This window comes from Chiloscyllium plagiosum, unplaced genomic scaffold (genome assembly GCF_037043375.1).
Source record: "Chiloscyllium plagiosum isolate Xiang-an unplaced genomic scaffold, Cpla_swu_hap1 HiC_scaffold_24, whole genome shotgun sequence".
NCBI lineage: Eukaryota > Metazoa > Chordata > Chondrichthyes > Orectolobiformes > Hemiscylliidae > Chiloscyllium > Chiloscyllium plagiosum.
In genome coordinates, this window is record NW_028270162.1 from 21,219,380 (window position 1) to 21,246,957 (window position 27,578).

A 27,578-nucleotide genomic window follows, 5' to 3' on the forward strand; every position below is an offset into this window, starting at 1 on the left:
GAGTCCTCCCCCTTTCTCTCGGGGATCTGGGGTGGAGGGTGCTGCACGCAGCAGTCCCCTGCAACCGCAGATTGCGGTGGTTCACGGACTCCCAGCCCAACTGCTTGTTCTGTGGCGCTGTGGAGTCCGTGGACCATGTATATATTGGGTGTGGGCGTTTGCACTCCCTTTTTGATTTCCTGAAAAACCTTCTCTGTTTTTGGCTGCACTTCAGTCCCACGCTCCTGATCTTTGGGCACCCGGTACGGAGGAAGGAGGGCAGGTCTGAAGACCTCCTCGTGGGTCTGCTCCTGGGCCTGGCCAAACTGGCCATCAACAGGTCCAGGCAGCGGGCCGTGGAGGGGGTCGTTAGGGCCGACTGCCTGCCCCTCTTCCGCGGTTACGTTAGAGCCCGGGTGTCCTTGGAGAAGGAGCACGCGGTGTCCACCAACACCCTGGAGTTGTTCAGGGAGAGGTGGGCGCCGCAGGGAGTGGAGTGCATCATTTCTCCCTCCAACTCTATTTTGATTTAGTCCCTACCCACCCCTTCACTGTTTTGATCACACAGCACTGCCCTTTGATGTGAAGGGCAGTGCTTGTCACTGGCCACCCGGGTGTTTTCCTATCTTCCTGGTGGTGGAAATTGAATAAAGATTGGTGCACTTTGTGTCTTTCACTGTGTCTCACACCTGCACACACACACCATGGGTGCTGGGGATAAAATAAGCACTACCGCACTTAGGTGGTAGTATAGAAAAAAAGAAAAAAAAAAAGAAAAAAAAAAAAAATAATCAGGAGATTCACACCTGCACACACACACACCATGGGTGCTGGGGATAAAATAAGCACTACCGCACTTAGGTGGTAGTGTGGGGGTTAAAGGGGAAAAAATATATACACAGGAGGGAGGTGGAGTGCAAAAGAAAAAAAAAAGAAAAAAAATAGAAAAAAAAAAATAGACTGCTGCTGCACACCGTCCACCTCTTCTCCCTCATCCACCGTCCGGACATGCCTTGGCGTGCCCATTTGCCACTGGGTGGTGGGGATCCCCAGTGGAGGGCTCTCTACGCGGGAGTCCTCCCCCTTTCTCTCTGATCTGGGGTGGAGGGTGCTGCATGCAGCAGTCCCGTGTAACCGCAGATTGCGGTGGTTCACGGACTCCCAGCCCAACTGCTTGTTCTGTGGCGCTGTGGAGTCTGTGGACCAAATATATATTGGGTGTTTGCAAAAAAAAAAAATAATCAGGAGATTCACACCTGCACACACACACACCATGGGTGCTGGGGATAAAATAAGCACTACCGCACTTAGGTGGTAGTGTGGAAAAAAAAGAAAAAAAAAGGTAAACCGCAAGCTGTTTTCCTATCTTCCTGGTGGTGGAAATTGAATAAAGATTAGTGCACTTTGTGTCTTCCACTGTGTCTCACACCTGCGCACACACACCATGGGTGCTGGGGATAAAATAAGCACTACCGCAGTTAGGTGGTAGTGTGGGGGTTAAAAAAAAAGAGAGAGACAAAGAAAAAGGAAAAAAAAAAAAAAATCAGGAGATTCACACCTGCACACACACACACCATGGGTGCTGGGGGAAAAAAAATAAGCACTACCGCACTTAGGTGGTAGTGTGGGGGTTAAAAAAAAGAAAAAAAAAATAACCAGGAGATTCACACCTGCACACACACACACACACACCATGGGTGCTGGGGATAAAATAAGCACTACTGCACTTAGGTGGTAGTGTGGGGGTTAATAAAAGGAAAAAAAAGGAAAAAAAAACAGGTGTGCTGCCTGCCCAAAAAAGATAACCAGGAGATTCACACCTGCACACACACACCACGGGTGCTGGGGAAAAAATAAGCACTACCGCACTTAGATGGTAGTGTGGGGGTTAAATTTAAAAAAAAATAACCAGGAGATTTAGTGCCTCCTCAGTTTAGGGGAAATACAAAAATAATATAACCAGGAGATTTACAGTCCCCTTAGTTTTGGGGGTTGATTGTGTGCTGGCTTGTGCCATAGTCAGTGGGTTCCCGCTGATACTCTGTGTTTTGTTGCAGGAGGAGAGGTTTTCTCCTCACCCATCTTCATTCTCTTCGCCCCTACCATTCCAGACAGCATATTTGTTCTTTTTGGTTTTCTTCGTTGTTTTTGTTTCTTTTTCCTAAGAAAAAGACAAGAAAAGTAACCAGGAGATTTAGAGTCTCATCAGTTTAGGGGACTGACTCTAAGGGGAAAAAAATAAAACCAGGAGAGTCAGAATCTCTTCAATTTAAAGAAAAGTGAAAAATATAACCAGGAGATTGTCTGTTCAGACAAAAAAGTATAACCAGGACAGTTTGGCTTTGCTGTTTCTCTCCCTTGTAAATTGCTTTTTCTCTGTGTATAGCTATTAATGTTAATTGTTTGTAAACTGTGTACTTTTTAATTTCAAAAAAACCCAGGGGATTTAGAATCTCCTTAGGTTAGGGTGTTGACCTCTGCTGGCTGGGTCACAATCAGTGTGTTTCTGCTGCTATTGGTTTCTGTTTGTTTTTGGAGGAAACCTGATTCCTGATCTGGCTGAATTATTTAGCCAGTTTGTTAACTCTCATTCCTTTTTATTGAGGACTGATTTTTAAACTGCCTAATCTACACAGTTAATGTGCTTTGGGTGTAACTCAGTTCTCATTAGGGAGCTGGTGTTTCACTGGCTGGGTGCAGTCTGTGTTACTCTTTGAGAAGAGGACTATGCTGATTTAGAAGCAGGGCTCAGCCCTTGCACTCTAGTTTCTTTCTCTTGAATGTGTTTGGTGTTTAGATTAAGTCCTTGTGAGAAAATAATCTTTCCAGATGAGCTGGCCTGATATAGGTAGGCCTAGCCCTTTGTGGGTGACTAGGCCTCTTTAAAGACTGAATACCTGTGTGTGTGTATGTGTATGTTGGGAGGTGAGCAATTGCTGCTCTGTGGAGTGGACTCTGCACTGTGACAATGTACTAAGCTTCTGAAGACTGAACAAGTGTGTGTGTGGTGTAGACTGTGCCTTTGGGACTGGACCAAACTCCTGAGGTAACTGCAGCTTCACAGTGTACTGTGTTCCTGAGAGTGGGCCAGGTTCTCCCTGGAAGGGCCAAGCTTGTATGGAGACTGAACACCTGTGTATGCTGGGAGGTTACCATTTGCTACATCCTGGAATTTGTGTGTGGACTGCCTTTGCACTGGAAACTATTGAGGATTTTATGAATTGTTACTGTATGTTGGTTTTGTAATTGTGTGGGCCATTGAGTGAATCAGTACGTGGGGCGGCTGGAAACTGGAGGGACAATGATCGACCTGGAGGAAAGGGGGCTGGGGGAGCAGTCTGTTAGTATGCAGGGTGGCTGGGGGCTAGGCAGCCAACAGCGTGCCCGTAGGAAAGCTGGTCAAGGGTGGAGCAGCCAGGATGTGGGCTGGCTGAGGGCTGGAGGGTTGATGACCAACTTGGAGGAAAGTGGGCTGGGAGGAGCCTGGCAGTATGTGGGGTGGGCAGGGCCAGGCAATGGAATGTCCTTGCAGGAAGGCTGGTATAGGGCAGGCTGGTCAATATGTGGCGAGGCTAAGCCAGGTGGCAGACAACAGCCCGTAGGAAGGCTGACTTGGGAGGACCTGTCGGTATGCAGGGAGGCTGGGAACCGGATAGCTGGTTTGTAAGAACACTAGCCAGAAGAAAGGGTCAGTTAGTATGCAGGCAGCTGGGTGTTGGAAAGCCACAGCCTGACTGTTGGAAAGCAGGTCAGGGATGGTTTGGTTAGTACGCTGGGTGATCAGGAGCCGGAGGCCATGTCCGTCCAGGAGGAAAGTGGGCTTGGGAGGGTCAGTTGGTATGGAGGTGGCCAGAGACCAGAAGGCCAACAACCAGCTCTAGGAAAGTGGCCTGGGATAGTACGTGTGGTGACTGAGTGGGTGGACAACGACTAGACTGGAGAAAAGCAGGCCTGGCAGGTCGGTCAGTGCGCAGGGCAGCCAGAGACTGGAAGGCTGACTATTATCCTGCAGGAAGGCAAGCCATGAACTGTCTGATCAGTATGTGGTGTGGACTAGTGTCCAGTGTATTTTTTTAACAGCTATATTGGGTCTGTGTTCTGTGCAGTTTTTCTTTTGATTGCACTGTCTTGTCTGTGTTTGTTACTGTTATCTTTGTGATGATCCCTGGTTGAACGATGGGGTTTGGCTTTGCTGCTCTTTCCCCTGTGTATAGTTTGTTTTTTTGTGAACTGCTTTTTGTTTATTGACAACTGTATTTTGTGCTGGTTAATAAAATAAAAACCCAGAAGATTGTCTTAGTTTAGGGGACTGACTCTAAGAAAGAAATCTAACCAGGAGAGTTAGCATCTCCTCAAAAAATATAACCAGAAGAGTTTGGCTGTGTTGCTTCTCTCTCTTGTAAATTGCTGTTTCTCTGTATGCAGCTGTTAGTTTACATACAAACAATTAACATTGTGTACTGTTTAATAAAAAAAACTAGGAGATTTAGGATCTCCTTAGTTTAGGAAACTGACTCTGCTGGTTGGGCAACAGTTAGTGTTACTGCTGTTGTTGGCTTCTGTTTGTTTTTGGAGGAAACCTGATTCCTGAACTGGCTGAACCATATAGCCAGTTTGTTAACTGGCATTCCCTTTTTTATTGAAGACTGATTTTTAAACTGGTTGATTGTAACTGTCTCATTAGGGAACTGTTGGTTCACTGGCTGGTTACAGCCTGTTACGCTTTTCTCTTCTCCTTTTAAGAAAAGGACCACGCTGATTTTGTGGCAGGGCTTTGTCCTTGCACTCTGGTTTTCTTTGGTTTTGTGTTTTTACCTTTTTGGTGTTTGGACTGAACCCTTGTGAGAAAATACATTCTTCCAGATGAGCTGGTCCTGTATGGGTCGGCCTGGTCCTTTGTGAGTGACTAGACCTCTAAAGACTTAACGTGTATGATGGGAGGTGAGCAATTGCTGCATCCTGGAGTGGACCAAACTCCTGAGTTAACTGTGCCTTTTACAATGTACTGTGTTCTGGTGAGTGCGTCTCATCCTTTTGTGGGTGGACTAGGCCTCTGGAGACTGAACATCTGCCTGTGTGACATGGACTCTGCCTTTTGGGAGTAGGGGTGGTTTGGTTAGTACGTGGGGTGAGTGGCAGCCAGTGGTCAACAATCATGCCAGAGGAAAGAGGATCTGAGGAGGGTTGGTCAGTACACAGGGCAGCTGGAGACCAGAAGGCCAACAACCCACTTGTAGGAAAGTGGCCTGCGGTAGTCTGGGCAGTATGTGGGGTGATTGGGAACTGGGTGGTGGATTGGCCTGGAGGAAAGCAGGCCTGGGGAGGGGTGGTCAGTACACAGGGTGGCCAGACACTGGAAAGCCAATGAATGGCCTGCAGTAAGGCTAGCCAAGGACAGTCTGATCAGTATGTGATGTGGACAGGTGTCAATCTTAGCTATATTGGGTCTGTGTTCAATGCACGGTTTCTCATTTGATTGCACTGTCTTGTCTGTTTGTTACTGTTATTGTTGTGATGAATGGAAGTAGGATTTGAAGTTTGTCCTCCTCCATGAAAACTGGTTGGTAGGGTTTGGGGTTTGGCTTTGCTACCCTTTCCTTGTATGTAGTTTTATTTTGTGAACTGCTGCTCTCAGTTTATTAACTTTTTTTATTAAACAATTTAAAAAACCAAGATTCCCTCCAAATCTAATCGCTGCCTCCCCTTCACTTTTTGATCATGCAGCATTGCCCTCTGTCAAGAATGGCACTGCTTGTCACTGGCCACTCTGGTGTTTCCTTTCTTCTGGTGGTGAAATATAAAGATTTACACACTTCTTCAATGTCCTGCATCTGTGCACACATGACAATGTGGACTTCAACAGTTTCCTCATTTCCCCTTCTCCCCCCCCCCCCAGTTCCAAACTTCCAGCTCAGCACTGTCCCCATGACTTGTCCTACCTGCCTATCTTCTTTTCCACCTATCCACTCCCCCCTCCTCCCTGATCTATCACCTTCATCCCCTCCCCCGCTCACCTATTGTACTCCATGCTACTTTCTCCCCACCCCCACCCTCCTCTAGCTTATCTCTTCACGCTTCAGGCTCTCTGCCTTTATTCCTGATGAAGGGCTTTTGCCCAAAACGTCGATTTTGCTGCTCCTCGGCTGCTGCCTGAACTGCTGTGCTCTTCCAGCACTACTAATCCAAAATCTGAGGGAGCTGTGTCTGTGGTGAAAGAAGAAAAGACAAGTGATATTCTATTTTGATTTAATCCTTACCCTCCCCTTCATTATTGGTTTCAAGTAAGCGTTGCTCACTCTAGACAGTTTCCTCATTTCCCCTTCTCCCCCCCCCCCCAGTTCCAAACTTCCAGCTCAGCACTGTCCCCATGACTTGTCCTACCTGCCTATCTTCTTTTCCACCTATCCACTCCCCCCTCCTCCCTGATCTATCACCTTCATCCCCTCCCCCGCTCACCTATTGTACTCCATGCTACTTTCTCCCCACCCCCACCCTCCTCTAGCTTATCTCTTCACGCTTCAGGCTCTCTGCCTTTATTCCTGATGAAGGGCTTTTGCCCAAAACGTCGATTTTGCTGCTCCTCGGCTGCTGCCTGAACTGCTGTGCTCTTCCAGCACTACTAATCCAAAATCTGAGGGAGCTGTGTCTGTGGTGAAAGAAGAAAAGACAAGTGATATTCTATTTTGATTTAATCCTTACCCTCCCCTTCATTATTGGTTTCAAGTAAGCGTTGCTCACTCTAGACATCGTCTGTCATTGGTTCCTTGGCTGTATAGGTGTTTTTCCTGATGGTGGAACTTTAATAAAGTTATCTACACTTGGTATTTTCACTATGTCTTGCACTTTCACACATAATAGGAGCACTCTGGAATAAGTGCTACTATATTGCAGTAGCGTAGGGGTGTTAAAACAAAAATAAAAGAATTTAGAATCTCCTCAGGTGAGGGGATGGACTGGGGGGAAAAAAACAAATATATCACCTGGTGCTTTAGAATCCTCTTAGTTCAGGGAACTGATTCTGAACTGGCTGGCCACAGTAAGTGTACTTTGACAAGCACCTAAAAGGTGCAAAGAACTGGCCTCTGGGCAATTATTTCAGTGATGGTGGGAGACTAGGAATATTATGACCCTAACCCCCCTCTAATTCTGAGAGGCGATTGGAGAATCAGGGATGTCCGTATCAGGATTTTTGATGAGGTTGAGACAATTGGCAGAGGCATGTGATTTTGGGTTAACCCTGAATGAGATGCGGAGAGACCATTTGGTACATGGGATTAATGACTGAACTATGCAGCAGTGCTCACTGCCTGAAGCCCAGCTGGACTTTAAACTGGCACTATGACTGGGTCTGTGATTAGAAAACACAGCAAGTGGAGCAAGGTTGCTACAGGGCATTCCAGTGAAGGTGGACTCCCTCGCTTGTTCGACTAAGCTTGGGAAAACACCACTTGAATGTAGGCAATCACTTGGCCTCATGTAGGACATGCCCCAGCAGAACTACACCACAAAGCAGAACCTTGGCCAAGTGGCTAAAGAGTTCAGGTTTTGGGCCAGCAAGCCATTGTAGTTGCTGCCAGTGTGCAGATTTGAGACAGCAAAGGAGTTTTACAAGGTTAGACTTGTGTAAGAAAACCGTGGGTTAGGATAATTAAATTGCTTAGCAACATCCAAACTGGAACTGATTAAAAGTAATGTTTGGTCACCCAATTCCCATGGAGGTTGGTACTGGCGCATCTGTATGTGTGGTTGCAGAATCTGTCTTTCACAAGATTCGCTTGGAGTTCCGTCCCTGAAGTTTGCTCAGGACCTCAGCTGGACTGAGAATATATATTGGGGAACTATTGCAGATTAAGGGTCCAATTTCATTCCAGTCTCCTTATGAGAAGCAGTTGGTGCAGTTATCACTGATGATAGTAAAAGACTCAGGCCTAAGCCTATTGGTGTGGGATTGGTTGAGAAAGGTTCATTGAGATTGGCTCAACATTTTTGATTTGAAAACAGCTGCATCAGTGAAGTCGGGAAGGGCTTAGGGCTATCAAAGGTGCCAAAGCCACTTTACATGTTGACCAGGAGGCAAATCTGAGATTTGCCAAGTCGTACTGGTGTTATTTGTTATGCGGGAAAGAGTAGAGGTGGACTTTAGGAGGCTGGAAAGCAAAGGAGTCATCAAACCAGTGCAGTTTGCAGAATGGGCAGCACTGATCATACTGATTGTGAAGTCTGATGGATTAGTTCAATTTTGTGGAGATTTTAAGCCAACGGTAAACCTATTCTCACAAGTGAATAAATACCTCATCCCTCCAGTAAAGCACTTGTGCAAAAAGTTCACAGGAAGGCTTTCCTTTACGACGTTGGACATGACCTTCGCCTACCTGCAATTGCGATCGGCTGAAGAGTCCCAGACGTACGCTACAATTAATACCCATAAGAGTTTACATCAATATACAAGACTGCCATTTCAAGTATCATCAGCCAGTGCCCTTTTTTAGTAGACCATGGAGAACATTTTACATTTTTTGGACATAGTGCTTGAACATTTCTCCCCAGTGGACTTATGTCTTAAAGGGAAAAATGTGAGTTCCAAGCACCCCAAAGTGACTTACTTGGATTACAGAGTTGACAAAACTGGGTTCACCTGTTGTAAGATAAAGTGAGGGTGATCAAAGGAGTCCCAGCTCCCACATGTGTACCAATGCTTAGGTCTTGGGTTAGTGAATTATCACAGAAAATTCAAATGTACCCTGGCCTCCATCTTGGCAACCTTACACCTGCTGTTGAAAAAGTGTCAGCCCTGGAAATGGTCGCATAGCCAAGAAGCAGCCTCTAGGGAAGTGAAGAAGCAGCTATCATCATCTAAGGTGTTGGCCCACTATGATCCAAAGCAAGAGGTAGTACTGACAAATGCCTCCACGAATGGTATTGGAGTAGTGTTGGCTCACTGGTGGCCCAACAGAGAGAAACCTCCAATAGTGTATGTTTCCCAGACCTTGACTAATGCCAAACCAAAAATGCCCAGATAGAGAAGGAAGGATTGAAGATCATCTTTGATGTGAGGAAGTTCCACCAGTATCTTTATGGTTGGGAATTTGTCATAGTAACAGATAGCAAACCCTTGCTCCGGCTTCTGAAGGAAGACAAGACAGTGCCAGTCATAGCTCCTCATAGGATTCTGTATTGGGCCCTTATTCTCAGTGTATAGAAGTACAAGTTAGAAAACTATCCAGGAAACCAAGTGGCTAATGTGGATGTCTTGACCTGCCTCCCACTGGGAAACACTCCACTGATAGTGCCCCCCCCTGGAAAAGTCAGTTTTGGTTTTAAATTGCCTGGACAGACTCCTTGGACAGTAGCTGACTGTGGACTCAAAACAATCCCATCCTAGCAAAACTAAAATAACTGGTGGCAATGGGGGGAACAGAAGGGTCATTATATCCAAGATTGAAACCTTTCTAGACCTGGAAAGACCAGATCATCACAGAGGATGGCATATTACTATATGGAGCATGGGTGATTGTCCTGAGTAAAGATTGCTACCAGATATTGGCTGAACTTCACCAGGGTCATCCAGAGGTTTCCAAGATAAAACAAAAACAGAAGTTGTTGGAAACGCTCAGCAGGTCTGGCAGCATCAATGAAGAGAAATCAAAGTTAATGTTTTGGGTCTGGTGGTCTTTTCTCAGAACCTTGATGAAGATGCAAACAAGAAGCTATGTCTAGTGGCCAGAGTTGGATGTCAGCATAGCTGTGTTGGTGGGGCAGTGCCCAGAGCACCTACGAGGACAAAAATTGCCACCAGCGGCGCCCCACACTTATTGTAAATTGCCGGGGAAACCTTGGACTCCAGTAGCGTGTCAACTGTGCCAATCCTTTCATGGGCTCAATGTTTCTGGTCATTGTGTATGCTCATTCAGAGTGGTTGGATGTGCATCAAGTTCAGAGCTGAAAATGTGTTGCTGGAAAAGTGCAGCAGGTCAGGCAGCATCCAAGGAGCAGGAGAAACGACATTTCGGGCATGAGCCCTTCTTCAGGAATTTCCTGAAGAAGGGCTCATGCCTGAAACGGCGATTCTCCTGCTCCTTGGATGCTGCCTGACCTGCTGCGCTTTTCCAGCAACACATTTTCAGCTTTGAGCTCCAGCATCTGCAGTCCTCACTTTCTCCTGTGCATCAAGTTCATTCTGGAATATCAGGGATGAAGGTTGAGAAGCATCGCACGTTGTTTGCGATTCACAAACTCCCAGAAGTATTGGTCACTAACAATGGGACGTCATTTACCAGCAGGGAATTTGAATATTTCCTGAAATCGAATAGCACTTGACACATAAAGGACAGCTCAATACCATCAATGGTCCAATGGTCTGGCAGAAAGAGTGGTCCAAACATTAAAGGCAGGCTTACAGAAGCAGCCTACAGTGTCACTTGATACCAAATTTACCAGGTTCATGTTTGAATATCGGACCACCCTACACACAACAAGGATAGCTCCAGCATATTTGCTGATGGGAGAAGACTCCACACCAAGTTAAACCTGATATTTCCAGACCAGGAATCTGGGAAGCTGAAATAGCAGCAGGAACACCAATGATGGCCACATGCCTCCTCTAAGCAAGAGAGACAATTTAATTCAGGGGATGAGGTTTGGTACCGGAACCATTGAAATGGCCCTGTATGAGTATGAGGCAAGGTTGACACCAGGTCAGGTCCCATGACTTACAAAGTTCGGGTAGGTGATACAGTCCTGAACAAACACGTGGATCACTTGAAATCTGTTACCTCACAAATGGGGCAGAGCAAAACATGGCTGGCCCCTCCGAACAGCCAGAAGGCCTGACAGAAATTGTAGGTTCTTTTCCTCCATCCAGTGTCAAGGAAACCTCAGAGTCCATGACAGATGCAGCTTTGGTATCAGAAGAAGAGGAGGAAACTCTTCCAAGATGCTCCTGATGCAAGAAACAGGTTATAGTCCAGTACACACTGCCTGTGGCAAAGTCTGAGTCAGAGAAACTGGACCTGTGCCGGAAACATAGCAAGAAAAGCTACAAGAGAAAGACCAGCTCCACATCCCTAGACTTCGGTGGGGATGGTGGGGGGATGTCGTGATTGGAACCAGTTGGATCTTGTTGACGACGAGATCCTTGATTGTCCCAGTTTAATAACTCCAATCAAGAAAGCCTTGGCTGACCAATACAACCACAAGATTGTGGAGTCCGTGGACCACGTGGAGATTGGGTTTGCACTCCCTTTTTGATTTTCTTAAAAATCTCCTCCTCTGCTTTTGGTTGCACTTCAGTTCCACGCTCCTGATCTTCGGGCACCTGGTACGGAGGAGGGAGGGCAGGTCTGAAGACCTTCTCGTGGGTCTGCTCCTGGGCCTGGCCTGCCGAACTGGCCATAAACAGGTCCAGGGAGCGGGCCATGGAGGGGGTCATTAGGGCCGACTGCCTGCCCCTCTTCCGCGGTTACGTTAGAGCCGGGTGTCCTTGGAGAAGGAGCACGCGGTCTCCACCAACACCCTGGAGTTGTTCAGGGAGAGGTGGGTGCCGCAGGGAGTGGAGTACATTATTTCCCCCTCCAACTCTATTTTGATTTAATCCCTGCCCTCCCCTGCACTGTTTGATCACACAGCATTGCCCTTTGATATGAAGGGCACTGCTTTCACAGGCCACTCGGGTGTTTCCTTTCTTCCTGGTGGTGGAAATTTGAATAAAGATTCGTGCACCTTGTGTCTCTCACTGTGTCTCACACCTGCACACACACAACATGGGTGCTGGGGAAAAAATAAGCACTACTGCAGTTAGGCGGTAGTGTGGGGGTTTAAAAAAAAAGTAGTGTCAGACATCCTGAAAAAAAAATACAACCACAAGATTAGAATCTCCTCACTTGAGGACTGTCTCTGACCTGTCTCGCCACATCCAGTGTATTGTTCACAAGTAAATAAAGGGTGACTTGATGATGGGATACTGCTCTCTGAGCAGTTATTTCAATGTGGATAAGTTCACAGAATTATTATAACAGAGCAGGACCTGAAATGTTAACTCTGATTTCTTAGCACAGATACTGCAAGACCTGCTGACCTCTTCTAGCATTTTTTGTTTTTTTATATTATTGTGTCTTAACTTCTTGTTTTTTTCTGCTTTCTCCTTTAGTAAATGTAAAAATTGTTGATATTCTTACTGCACCTTTCACATTAACCACAGCACGTCCCAAAGCACTTTGCAGTCAATGAAAAACTTTTGTGATGTAGTCACTGTTGTAGGAATTCCATTATCTTTCCCACAACTGATTTTAACCTGATTGCCCTATTGTTTGCTGAACATGTTTTATGTCTGTGCTTAAATGTAGCTAAAACATTATCTGTCTGGTAATACTCTGGAACTAGATGCTTTTCAAATTAATTGTTAGGCTTGCATCATTATACTCTTGCCACACTTTCCCGTGGTGCTTTAAAAATGCTTGGCTGCAGGGAATCAAGATCAGTGGTTTTATCTACTTTTGAGTTTGATTAGCTTATTTAATATTTGTTGTCTTTCTGTTCAATATGGCTATATAGTTTCTAATCTGATCTTCCAGTATCACGTCTGCCTTACCTATCTCTTTGGTTAAATGCTTGTTGAAGAAAATCTCGAGAGGCAGACCTTGAGCATTAACCAGTTTATTACAAGATGCATCATGGGGACACCACTGTCCTAAGTATGGCTGTTTGATCACACAGCATTGCCCTTTGATATGAAGGGCATTGCTTGTCACAGGCCACTCGGGTGATTCCTTTCTTCCTGGTGGTGGAAATTTGAATAAAGATTCGTGCACCTTGTGTCTCTCACTGTGTCTCACACCTGCACACACACAACATGGGTGCTGGGGAAAAAATAAGCACTACAGCAGTACAGCAGAAAGTTACAAGATTATATAGAAAAAAAGATAGAGCTGAAACACAGGCTGACCATAAATTACAAAATGTCAGGATGGTTTGAGGAGATACCGAATCAAGGGTCAGCTCTCAGAGTCAGCCCTAAAAGATGCTACACATTCTACAAGTAAACAGGACTGAAAGTTATCACCTAACATGCTGTTTACAGAGATCCGTGACAAATGCAGGACAGATGTCCTTAATTAGAGGAACAACACAAATTGGCAATATATCATAGAGAGAGTGAAGCTAATTGACAAGAGGAAGCACCTTTGAGCAGTTAAGCTACACACACCAGCAATACGTCAGCGACTGAGGATCTGAGCTATGTGCAAGACAGCTTCTCACAGCTACATTCCGCAGCGGAGTTCCGCAGGGATCAGTTCTGGGTCCTCTGCTGTTCGCACTTTTTATTAATGACTTGGATGAGGGAGTCGAAGGGTGGGTCAGTAAATTTGCAGATGATACGAAGATTGGTGGAGTTGTGGATAGTGAGGAGGGCTCTTGTCGGCTGCAAAGGGACTTGGATATGATGCAGAGCTGGGCTGAGGAGTGGCAGATGGAGTTCAACCCTGCCAAGTGTGAGGTTGTCCATTTTGGAAAGACAAATAAGAATGCAGAATACAGGGTTAACGGTAGGGTTCTTAGTGAGGTGGAGGAACAGAGGGATCTTGGGGTCTATGTTCATAGGTCTTTGAAAGTTGCCACTCAGGCGGATAGAGCTTGTAAGGAGGCCTATGGTGTATTAGCGTTCATTAGCAGAGGGATTGAATTCAAGAGTCGTGAAGTGATGTTGCAACTGTACAGGACTTTGGTTAGGCCACATTTGGAGTACTGTGTGCAGTTCTGGTCGCCTCACTTTAGGAAAGATATGGAAGCTTTGGAGAGGGTGCAGAGAAGATTTACCAGGATGTTGCCTGGAATGGAGAATAGGTCGTACGAGGATAGGTTGAGAGTGCTAGGCCTTTTCTCATTGGAACGGCGAAGGATGAGGGGTGACTTGATAGAGGTTTATAAGATGATCAGAGGAATAGATAGAGTAGACAGTCAGAAACTTTTTCCCCGGGTGCAACAGAGTGTTACAAGGGGACATAAATTTAAGGTGAAGGGTGGAAGGTATAGGGGAGATGTCAGGGGTGGGTTCTTTACCCAGAGAGTGGTGGGGGCATGGAATGCGCTGCCTGTGGGAGTGGTAGAGTCAGAATCTTTGGTGACCTTTAAGCGGCAATTGGATAGGTACATGGATAGGTGCTTAAGCTAGGACAAATGTTCGGCACAACATCGTGGGCCGAAGGGCCTGTTCTGTGCTGTAATGTTCTATGTTCTACATGCCAAGTACTATTCTTCTGCTGGGTAAGGGGCCCTCCAGCAAAATGGTTCCTTAACCGAGAGGGAAGGCATAGCCAAGAAAATGACTTCCACAATGCTCATGCCAAACATTATTTGACCATGTCATTTTGTCATAATTGCCTGTAAATATAATATTGTCCATCACTTAATGCCCCTATTTCCTTCCTGACACTGAATTTTTTATTTGTGTCATCTAAACTATTTTATGTTTTTATGTTCCTTGATAACTCAATTGAAAAATTCCTCTTACTTTCTAATAACTTTCTTAATTTCAGACAACTTCATCTGTAAATTGAGTAATCAAATCCCCTAAAAACTACTTTCTCTTCTGCTATTTCTTTCCGGAGGAGAAAGTGAGGTCTGCAGATGCTGGAGATCAAAGTTGAAACTTTATTGCTGGAACAGCACAGCAGGTCAGGCAGCATCCAGGGAACAGGAGATTCGACGTTTCGGGCACAGGCCCTTCTTCAGGACACTCTCTGCTCATTCCTGAAGAAGGGCCTGTGCCCGAAACGTCGAATCTCCTGTTCCTTGGATGCTGCCTGACCTGCTGTGCTGTTCCAGCAATAAAGTTTCAACTGCTATTTCTTTCCCCCTTCTTCCCTAATAGGTTACTGAATTGTCTTGGATTGTCATGATTTGGAGCGTCGCTCCGAAAGCTAGTGTGCTTCCAATTAAACCTGTTGGACTATAACCTGGTGTTGTGTGATTTTTAGTCTTGGATTGTGACACTTTCACTGCCACCTCTTGGTGGGAGTAACTGCTGGAGAGCACCTCTTGACTGCTGCTGCTCAGTACTGAAACACATCATATGCCTAATTGTAAGGGGCCTACTCCAAATTACAGATGGTCTGGACCAATAGCATATCTCTGTGTATAAAATTTCTTATTTACATTTTTTTTTGTTTTTAAAGGTTGTTTAAGTGTTTAATCACAGAAATGCCCAGGAAGAAACTCCTGTGATTAAATTAATCAAATTCCTGCTGAATCTGTTGATATTATTATATCTCTCTCCCCACCATCCCCACATCAAACACTCACCAAAATTTCTCTTAAAGTCTTCATTTAGTTCCAGTTACTATGACTTGCCTTAACTATTTTTCCTTTTGCCGTAACAATACACTAGATTTATCATTTTTGGAGATATAATAGCTGCATTTTCGCATATCAACAGGAAGATAATTCCACATTTGTTAATTCTATGCATTTATAATTTGTAATGCCAGTATTTTAATAACCAGTTACTTCTGATTTTACATTTCAGATTCTAATATTCATAAAACATCTTCTGGTAATGCATTTGAAATTCTTAATCCTTTTATAATTTATAATGGCATACATTATTCCTAAACTTACTAACTTAGATTTTCAGTATGTTTATTATTTGTATGTACAAATTGCTAACTCCTCGAACGCTGCCTGATCTGCTGTCCTTTTCCAGCACCACTTTAATCTAGACTCTGATTTCCAGCATCTCAATCCTCACTTTTGCTTGACAAATTGCTAACTGATGACAATCAGCCAATGTTTGCTGCTTCTTCAACTACCTTCCTTCCATCATAAAATCAGATATAGGCATGTTATTTGCTGTTTGCACATATACTCACAACTCCTCGGATATTGAAGCATTCTATGTTCATATGCAAGTGTGCAAGTATTCATTCATATGCCATGGAAATTTCAGTCAATGATCGACTCTGAAAAGTGCAAATCTAACCATTGTCCTTTGACATTCAGTGGAATTACCTTGGTTAAATTCTCCATAATCAACAGTCTGGAGGATATCATTGACCAGAAACTGAACAGGATTAACTGCATAATTACTGTGGCTATAAGAGCAATTCAGAGGCTTTGAATTCTGTGATTGAAAAAAAAATCTCTTCATAACTCTCTACTGCCTGTCCACTACCTACAAGCCAGAATTATGATTGAACCACATCGATTCTATCAGCATTCAAGAAAATTTCTTCAAGAAAAGATATCCTGCTTGATTGGCACCCCATCCACAACCTTTAACATTGACTGATACACAGACCCATCAACAAGAGGTGCTGCTGCTGCTGCTCACTAGGGTACCATAAACAACATCTTCCAAACTGCAACTGCTACAACCTGAAAGAACATGGGTGACAGATGCACGGGAACACTGTTACCTGCCTGGCATCTTCTAAACCACACCATCCTGACTAAATGTGTCACTGGGTTGAAATCCTTGAATTCCCTTCCAAACAGCACTGTGGATTTCTCCACCCAGCATGGACTACAGTGGTTTAAGAAAATATGTCATGATCAGCTTCTCAAGGCCAATTAGGGATGGGCAAGAAATACTGGCCTCACCAGCGATAGTCACATTCCGTTAACAAATATTAAAAAGTCAAATTAGGTTCGCACTACTATCACAGTATAAAATGAAATGAAATCTTTTCATCCACAGTGTGCTTGGCATGTTAACTGGTATGAAAATTGGCAGTATGATGTTAAAGGCTGACAGCAGTTGTTAAAAATATCTTCACTGTATGGTAATCAAATGCTTTATTGTTTACTCAAAAGAAAATTCAAGTTGACTTGTATATGCCTTTGATAAACTTTTAATATTAAGTAAGAGTGGTTAGATGGAGAGACCATTGTCATGTCATGCCTGTGCCAAATCTCTTAAAGAACAATTCCCATAACAATGCATATTCTTCCTTTTCAGATAAAAAGCCAATTCCTTTAATGCTTTGAACAAAGCTAGCAAAACTGGACACAACAATACTAAATTGGGTGGGAGGGTGAACAAAAGGAGGATGTAGCGGTGCTACATTTTGGTACAGCAAACCAGATCAGGACTTATACACATAATGGTAAGGTTTTAGGTACTGTTGCCTAACAATGAGATCTTGGAGTGCAGGTTCATAGTTCCTTGAAAGAAGAGTCGCAGGTAGTTAGGGTAGTGAAGAAGGTAGTTAGGGTAGTGAAGAAGGTATTTGGTACACTTGCCTTTATTCGTCTGTGCATTGAGTATAGGAGTTGGGAAGTCATGTTGCGATTGTATGAAACATTGATTTGGCCATTTTTGGAATATTGTGTTCAATTTTGCTCTCCCTGCTGTACGAAGGATATTGTTAAACTTGAAAGGGCTCAGAAAAGATTTACAAGGATATTGCCAAGTTTTGGTGGTGGTGGTGGGGGTTGGGGGGGGGGGGGGGGGGGGGGGAGAAGGTTTGAGCTGTAGGGAGAGACTGAATAGGGGAGTCTAACTCGTTCATGCCAACCAAATATCCTCAATTAATTTAGCCCCATTTGCTGGCATTTGGCCCATATCCCTCTAAACTGTTCCCATTCATATACCCATCCATATGCTTTTTAAATGCTGTAATTGTTTCAATCTCTACCACTTCCTCTGGCAATTCATTCCATATGTGCACCATCCTCAAAATGAAAAAGATGCCCCTTTTATATCTTACCTTTCTCTCTTTAAACCTATGCCTTCTAGTTTTGGACTCCTCTACCCTGAGAAAAAGGACCTTGGCAATACACCCTATTCTTGACCCTCATGATTTTATAAACCTTGTTAAGGTCACCCCTCAGCCTGTGACACTCCAGGGAAAGTAGCCCCAGCCTATTCAGCTTCTTAAAGCTCAAACCCTCCAACCCTGGCAACATCCTTGGAAATGTTTTCTGCACCTTTTCAAGTTTAACAATATATTTCCTATAGCAGGGAGACCAGAATTGAACACAAAATTTCAAAAGTGGCCTTTTGGCGTTAGTCAAGCCTATTTCCAATTGAATGTAAATCTTGAGTCACAGAAGTACTTAATGATTGCGACACACACCCCATAAAGATGTAATACATAATACATATAACTTCAGGATGTAAGACCATAATGCAAACACCAGGGGAGGCGAGGCCCCAGTGGTATTATCGCTGGAGTGTTCATCCAGAGACCCAGGTCATGTCTGGGGACCCAGGTTCGAATCCTGCCATAGCAGATGGTGGAATTTGAATTCAACAAAAATCTGGAATTAAGAGTCTAAAGGGGACTATAAATCCATTGTCGATGGTTGGAAAAACCCATCTGGTTCACTAATATCCTTCAGGGAAACAACCTACCATCCTTACCTGGTCTGGCCTACATGTGACTCCAGACCCACAGCAATGTGGTTGACTCTTAACTTCCCTCTGGGCAATAAATGCTGGCCTCGCCAGCAATGTCCTCATCCCATTAATGAATAAGACAATAAGATATTGGAGCAGAATTAGCCATTTGATCATAGCTTATATGTTTCTCAACTCCATTCTCCTGCCTTCTCCTCATAACCCTTGATTCCCTTATTAATCCAGAACCTATCTATCTTTGTCTTAAATATGTTCAGTGATCTAAGCCTCCACAGTCTTCTGCAGTGAAATATAACTTCCATTTGAAATCACATCTGCGTGTGAATGCTTCATATGTACCATGGATCAGATTTTAAGCTTACTGAACAGCGTCCTGTGTTACCAGACAATATTTTAGTCACTGGGAGAAATGATAAAGAGCATTTTCAGAATTTAGATGCTACTTTGCAGTGACTTGAAGATTATAGCCTAAAAGTAAGGAAAAACAAATGTGATTTTTTAAGATCTTCCCTCAAATATTTAGGTCATGAAATTTTTGCTGTGAGACTATATAAGTCACCTAGACAGTTTGTGGCACTGGAAAAAGCACAGCATGTCAGACAGCATCTGAGCAGCAGGAGAGTCGACGTTTCGGACAGGATCCTTCATAAGGACTCACTGTCACCTACATAAGTCCCCTGCAAAGGTAAAAGCTATAAGGCATGAGCATCAGCGCTAGCAGCTAGTCACCGGAAAAACAACAAAATGGCAAAACAGTGATCCTGAGAAGCTGAAAGGCAAGATGTCCTCTTGTTCAGGCTTGCTGTGAAGAATACAAGAATGAAAGCCCTGATATTCCTGTTAACATATCGGAATTCTATAGAAGGTCCTCTGAAATATAGAAGTCAATATCTAGCAAAATGAAGTCAAAATTTGAACAACTGTATAAAGTAGATAAAGCACATTATGACCAAGAAATGAAAATTTGTATGGCAGCTCAAGGTAGCAAGAAGAAGAAGAAAGACCCTAATGTGCCAAAAAGGCATCTTTATGGGTTCTTCTTATTTTGCTGGAGTATTAACCAAAAATCAAAGCTGAGAGTCCTGGCTTATCTATTGTTGATGTTCCATGATTTTTGACTATAATGAGAGAAACTTTGGCATGCTTTCCAGCTCACAGGGTACGTGCTCATTAGCATTCTTCACCAAAACCCTCATTGTCTGTGACCTTGCCTTCTGATTAGCTGGCAAAAGAAATTCACTTCTTTCCTAGTCTCACTACAGTACATTCCACAAATACACCACATACCAACTCAGCTTTAACATGTAAGATATCGTCAGTGCCAGTATCTGAGCAGGTGGCGATGAACGTTGTGAGACGATGTGATTATGCCACTTTATCAGAAATATGGTGTAGCTCTTGCCCTTGTACAGGGGTGCACTGTCTTGGCTATGTGAAATCAAAAGTGGAATCTGAAATGAAGGATGTGGTGCTGGTAGAAATAGGTGGGTTTGGAAACAAAAGTCAGTGATCTCATTATTTGCATTATAATTTTGACTTCTCTACACATTCATCAAATCAAATCGTTCAATTTTTACTTGATATAACCTTGAAAAATACTGTGGTCAAAGTTATTGCAAAACTGTTTCTCAGTCATATCATCTTTATTTCCCCTATTTTAACAAAGGAATTAATCCATTTAAGTCTGTTAGAATGCAAACAAAGTGAATTTCTTATTAGCAGAATAATGTTTTGTATAACGATTTGGCCCCGGATGAATTACAAACTATAATATCTTAGGTTTACTAACTACAGCACATTAAATATATTTCAGATGTTGAAGCTCTTCAGGAAGTTAAAAATATTTCGGATAACATACAGCCTGTACAGCATGAAGCTTATCATGGAACAAAAGGTATGTTTTTACTGTTGCATGTTTCCATTTTCTAAGTTTTGTAAGATTTAATGCAATGTGTATCATTTTAAATACATAACTAATTTTAGTAAAGTGCTAAATGATGTAAAAATAGAACCTTAGAGACAATGATTACCATTCATCTGTTTTGGAGAGTTTGCATGTTTGGATACATTTTTCATTAGAAATTATCTTACGTATCACTATTTTTAAACCTAGGTGGGTTGCACAAATTGTCTACCTATCCTATTTGATTTTATGTGTTACTGATAGCTTAGACAGTGACAGAAATGGACTTTGAAGCACAAACATTTCAGTGGGCTGTTTTTGCTAACAAAATTCTATTTGTGACAAAATATTTTATGCCATGTTTGAGATTACATATATAAAGATATATAAAATTCTTCATTTAACATATCCATTTTAAAGTTAATGTAAGTATTTTGATCACATTACTCAAATAAGTAAGTATCATTCCTTATGGAAAACACAATTTTTCACAGAGTACATTAGAGACTTACAGTATCATGTATCATTGATATGGCTTTTTCTACACATAGACATTCACTCACCAGCGCCTATAAATCAGTATGATCCAAGATGAATTTATAGTCATTTGACAGACTAGTAATTGACTTTTGAGGAATGTAATGGAGTTACAGAATCTTGCTAGTCATTGCAAATCATGAATGGAGTCATGTACTTCCCTATTCCATTTTGCCATGTTTTTATTTGTTCACATGATGTGGGCATTGTGGTCTTATCCAGGACATATTTTCCCTATTGCCCTTGGGAAGATGATGGTGGTGAGCTGCCTTTTTGAATGTATGCTGTCCAGAGTGGATAGAACCTTAGAGACAATGTGCTATTAATGAATGAATTCCAGGGATTTTGACTTAGTAACAGTGAAGAAATGTTGATCTACTTCCAAGTCATAATAGTGTGTGATTTGGAGGAGAGCTTCAGGTGATAGTGTTTATTATTTATCTATTCTAGGTTATGAAAGCTGCACGTTTAGGAGATATTGTTGAAGGAATCTTGGTAAATTGCTGCAGTGCATCTTGCAGACAGTACGGATTGCTGCCACCACATGCATCACTGGTTGACTGGTGGAGGGAGTGAATGTTGAAAGTGATGAATGATGTGCCATTCAAACAGACTGCTTTATCATGGCTGTGTTCAGCTTCTTGAGTGCTGTTGGAGTTGAACTCATCCAGGCAAATGGAGAGCATTTCATCATACTCCTGACTTGTACCTTCGAACTGGTGGGCAGGCTTTGCAGAGTCAGAAGGTGTGTTTCTCACCTCAGAATTCCTAGCTTCTGACCTGCTCTTGTAACTCGAGTATTTGTGTGGCTTGCTCAGTTCAGTTTCTGGTCAATGGTAATCCACAGGATGTTGATAGTTTGGGATGGGGTGGGGGGGGGATGTCAGTGATGATACTGCCATTGAAGTTCAAGATTTTTTCTTGTTCTAGATGGCCTTTGGTTGGCACTTGCATAGTATTAATATTGCTTGCTGTTTATCAGCCCCAGTCATGATGTTATTCAGGTCTTGCTGCTTATGGACACAGATTGCTTCAGTATCTATGCAGTCATGAATGGTGTTAAATATTATGAAATCATAAATGAATATCCCCACTACTGACATGATGAAGGGAAGATTATTGATAAAGCAACTGAAGAAGGTTGGACCTCGGATGCTTCCCTGAAGATATCTTACATCAGTGTCCTGAGATTGAAAGATCTGACTGTCAATAATTATGTCATCTTTCTTTGTGTTAGACATAATTCCAGCCACTTTCCTCCTGATTTACATTGAGTCCAGTTTTGCTAGCGCTCCCAGGCAAATGGCTTGAAATGAGGAAATGTGAAAGTGTGATGTGAAGAAAGACTCTTACACCTTCAAAATGATTACAAATCCTTGGCATTTTAGATGAGAGTTTTGAACTCAATCCTAGGCTGGTCCAAATTTGGAAGGTGTGAAACTCAACATGGATCTAGCAGAGATAATTTTCATCAAATATCCTACCTGCTATCCTATCCATACCCACCTTGTGTTGAATGAGGATAATGACACTGCAAAAATTGTTGCAATATTTTTGAATTGTAGCATTTGGGAGATTGGCGTATTTTCGGGACAATGGATGATGAAAGCAAAGCATTTTCTTAAAGGAATAGGTTTCCTCAAACATTGTGAGAGATGCATTTTGCCAGACACCCTCTTGAACATTAATGAGGTATTAAAATGTTGTGGTGTTTTACCCTAAATTACACCTGTTAGAATAATAATAGAAGTCTTTGTACATATAACTATTTTTTGCAAACAATAAGAAAGAAAGAACCCAAATATTAGATTGTAGCAGAGGTGTAAAGAATGTTGTGGTGCTGTGTAAAAAGTGCTTGTTGTCTCCCACGTATTATTAATGTCCTTTTGTTTTTTTCTAGATGAATCATCTGCTGATGAAGGTGAGCAATGCAGTTGTTTGAAAATGAACTAAGTTTCAACTTTGATCTAACATCGTTATCAAAAAGTCCCCTATCAATTTTAGCAATGGTTAAATATGGAGCAAAGCTCCCTTTATGCTATATCTTTGTGTTGGAACAAAATATTCCACTGCATAAATGTGACACAATCTAACTTGATTTGTGGCCTGAGAACTTAGTTGCGAGCTTCTGCAGTTTTATTCTGTAGATACATTTTTTTGCCTGACCTTCATTTGTTAGGATTGTGAATGATGGCATTGAAAGGATACGTACTTGACCTGAGCAGTGTTAAATGTCAAAGGATGATTATCAGTTATTTAGTTTATTCAGCCATTTGGTCTGTCTGAACATAAAGTGATAAGCTTCTCCTTTTTGCTAAACCAGTTAAATCAATGAATGATTTCAATCATGATGACTTTAAGACAGCTATCAAGAGAAATTGCAATTGAAAGAAGAAAAATGACCATTCATTTCACTATCTAACTGCCATTAGATTATATAATTTTTGTAGTTAATGTGGCTAGAAGTTAATGACAAGCTTGATGAAGCTATCTTCTTGGGTTAATTAGCTTCCTGACAATCATTAAGTGCACATGTCAGGAATGACCACTTGAATGAAATACTAACATGACTTGCATCTGTGGACCAATAGGTTCAGAAGTAGTCAAAATTGAAGATACCTTTTAAATATATTGCAGATAGTCCCTGACTCTGCAAGGTGTTGATCCTCATATTAAAACTCAAAAATAAAGTAATTGAATAGGGATGTACAAAGTTAAAAATCACACAATGCTAGGTTATAATCCAACAGGTTTATTTGGAAGCACTAGCTTTCAGAGCGCTGCTCCTTTATCAGTTGGTGACAACCTGATTATTTGGTGCTTCCAAATAAACCTGTTGGTCTATAACCTGGTGTTGTGTGATTTTTTAACTTTGTGCACCCCAGTCCAACACCTCCATCTCCAAATCATGAGTAGGGATGGCTAGTCCACACCTGGAGACACACACATATCCAGAAGAAATGTGGACTTATAGCTGGACCCCAGCCATTGCAAAAGAATATGAAAAATTCTTTTGTTTAATTTAGTGTAAATAAGAAGCATTAAAAAATAAAAAGATTACCTCTATGATTACTTACATTTGTGGCTGATTCGGTAAGAGCTCTTCCCTAGTAAATGTTTTACAGCATGTGCTGTTGGAATTTGAAAGAGCTCATAAATTACTTGAGACTCACCTAGAACTTCTAAAATAAAAACAAAGTACTATAGATGCTGGATCTATGAAATAAAAGCTGAAGGTGCTGGAGAAATTCAGCAGGTATGACAGCACCTGTGGTGCGGGAAACTGACACAGATGAAATCCGCTACTTCTCATTTTTAAACAAGCTTCTGCCAAGTATAAAAAATTAAGATTGAGTGGCAAAAGGAAGGAATTCCATGAAGTTTTATTCTGCTTCAATTTCACACCCCTTTTGGCCAATCTCTTCATATTACATACTTTACCACCCATGGGAGTGTGGACTCAATGGCTTTAGAAATGAAGGCACAATGGAAGAAAGTTAGTTTGAATTAGAAGGTGGTGCTCAACTGATTGCTCTAAATTTATGCAGGGACTTTAATAATACAAATACCACAGAATTCTGATATTATTCCCATTGTCAACTCAATTCATAAGTGCCACGTGAATTTGCAGTGACACTACACATATTAATTTAGAGACAATTGTCTTTCTGTTTCTGTCATCTCCATTTTGTCTCACGTTTTCAGCTTTATTCTCTCTCTCTAACTCAACTCCATTCTATGTCCTCCCGTGTGTCTGTGCTTTTTTCTCCTTTCCTTTTAATTGGGAGATGCTGGCTGGCTTGGTGTACTGTGACAGAGCTTAAATGTAAATGACTGCAAACAGCATATTTCAGAAGGGATTATTGGTAAAGTGTGGTCTTCAGCAGATCCCTTTCTTTCCCTTCACTTGTTCTTCTCCCCATTCTTATTAATCGCTGATATCTACTTTTCTGTTAATCGCTTATACTATCCACTGGCTGGCAACTAAAGAAGACTTTGCACAGCATAAATGTCTACTGAACGAGGATTTAGTTAAGTCCATGTATCTACAAGAGCAAGCCACAGAAATATTTGAGAGTACTTTCAGTGTTTATCAGGTCTGCAGTCTTCCTGCAATTCAACCCAACAGAATGTGACAAATCACGAGGTTTACTCTAATCTGTACAATTTTGTTGGATCAGAATTCTGTGGAATTATAGTTACTAATGTCCCTGCACAAGTTCTGGGCATTTAATACTCATACAAAGCTGATAGATGAAGTGGATACTCAAGCTACAAAGATTGAGTACAAACTATTGGAGAACAACTTCTGTCAAAGCTAGCCAACAGGAGCAGATTACTGGGTGTTTCAGATTGTTGCACTTTTAGTTTCCTTGCTCTCACCATCACCACAACAACTAGTCCATAACTGCTAAGAAAACCTGCAGTTTCAATATATAAGGCTACTGAATGAACTACATTATGACCACATTTTTATTTCCCCCATTTCATTTGGATCTGTTCTGATTGTTAATCACTTCAATAAGAACATAAGAATGGGCAAATGGAGATGGCAAACCTCTAGCTATTTACTTGAGGTAACCCGGCTGCAGGATGTACCACTTTGGTATATTGTTGAACAATCAGGTAAATTTTTAATTGAGAGCAAAAATCCATATCATCTGTATTAGCCTCTGTTTAAATGTATTTTCAATATGGCCATTAATTTCCAATCGGATAAACACTCAAATGTGTTGTGGCACAGAAACAGCAAGTTGAACCAAGTCAACCTTTCTACCTCTGTATTTGCAATACAGTAAAATTAAAACTTTCAAAGATCCTCAAAATTGACCCCAATGATTCCTAACCAGACATCTGAATTCCAGATGCTGGTTATATCCTAAGCAAAAGACTTACCAATTTACTAACAATATAGTAACTTCAGTAGAGTAAAATTAAACAGCAATGCCATCTAATAGGCCTATGCTTTGAACCCAATAAATTTTGTTTTAAGCCCCATTCACACAAAAGACAGACAGACAAGCAAGCAGTTAAGAGATAAATAAAATGACAGAATTACCAGAATACTTAAGCAGTTTTCATGATGTGTCGTTCCACAGGCATTTTCAGTTCACTCAGATAAAAGCAGTGCTACTTTTAATTTAGTTGTCTATCTCTGAGCTTCTGAGAGCTGATCATGGGAGGTTAGGCAAAAAGCTTTCAGATCTTCATAATTGTGGTATCAAGAGCCAGATTCCTTTTTCACTGAAAACACAGTTCAAAAACCAGTTCCAACACTGGCCACTCCTTGATAGACTAACAGTCTCCTCCATGAGGTCGCAGTTACCATTTAATTTCTGCCATCTGCTTGAGCATAAAGGCTTTTTCAGACTTCCTGTAACCAATTCCCCGTTACTCACGTCTACATCTAACTTTGCTATCTGTTCAAAATTAATGCTCTCCCTTGATGACAAAGCAGGTGGAGAGCCTTTTGACTAGGAATCAACGTGCAATTAACTTTCAGGCCTGACCTCATGAATAAACAAAAGTCGTTTTGATCTGTCTTATTTTTAATTAGCTATTATCTACAGCCCAAAAGTCATCTTTAGTTCACAGTTCCCACTTCACAACTTTAAACCGAAACTGATAAAAAAATTAAAATAATGAAGCATCAGCGCACCCCTAACAAATGTAAAGAAACATTGAATACCATATTTACAAAACCACACAAATTCCAAATGCTGTATGAATACCAAAAACTAAATTCTGCAACTGTTTGATAGATTGACTGGCAAAATAAAAAGCTGGGAATAGAATTTGCCATTTGCAAATTAGAAATCTTGCAGTACCTTTAATATGTTCATGGCCCTGTCACAAGAGACTGTTGTTAATTTCATCACTGAAACAAATTTTATCAACCATCTTCCCCAAAGTTGTTTTTCCAGTTTGAGGAGTGAAATGTAACGTTTACTTAAAACCCACAATAGTATCTAATTATTAGCTACTAATAGGCAAGCTAACAATCCCAAATGCAATTTTCTGCAGCGAGTCATCCAAATTGTCTTAATTCTGTGGAAGCCAGTAACCCAGTCAGGGTCACCACTGTAAATTTTGAGCAGCTTTTATTCCCAGTATGCCTTCTTCATTCTGATCCCAGGACTGGACATACAAACAATGCATGTATACTTTATACTCGCTAGGAGCCTTGTTAATTTGCTAAGTGTATCAGAAACCTTCATGCAAGGCATTCTGACTAATTCTGACTCACATTGCATGTTTTGTAGTATTTAACAGGACATACCCTGCTAAAGGTGGCACTTTTCCAAGAATAAAAAAAAGTGCAAAGCTACTTTGAACTGAAATGACTAAAATAGCCTGCAAACTCTTGCTTTCTCAGCTTGTATGTGAAGAAGTGTCACTTGTCCAGGTTTACAATGTACTCAAGAATCCATAGCCCAAAATTGATCCACAACCAGAGAAATCAGGTCTCGCAGAAAATTGGCCAAACTAAATTAAATAGCAGCCAGCACCTATCGGCTACAGAGAACAATGGAAAGCAAAATCAAAGAGCTTACAAAAGTTCAAAAGGGAACCAGTGACAATCAACCCAAGAGTTATGTATTGGAGAAGTGTCGACCAATCATTCTGGCATCTTGACCGTCTGAGTACGTGCACTTTATACTTCCAGCAACAGTAAAGAGTCTTGGCAAAACACTATTGGATGATTTGAACCCTGCTTATGACCCACTTGGCCATTGGCCACAAAACATTCTGGAACGTCTGGTGCAAGGGAAGATACAAACAGACACACCTGGAAACCAGCCC

At 42.1% G+C, this 27,578-nt stretch overlaps 1 long non-coding RNA gene across 1 annotated transcript in view; it reads left to right on the forward strand.

Annotated features, from left to right (window-relative positions):
• Positions 1–20,149: 20,149 nt before the first annotated feature.
• Positions 20,150–27,578, forward strand: part of LOC122562403 (uncharacterized) — a 175,284-nt gene continuing 167,855 nt past the window's right edge. Inside the window, exons 1-2 of the long non-coding RNA XR_015761298.1 lie at positions 20,150–20,228; positions 22,675–22,695. This is a non-coding gene — a long non-coding RNA (uncharacterized LOC122562403). The remainder of the gene's footprint in view (positions 20,229–22,674; positions 22,696–27,578) is intronic.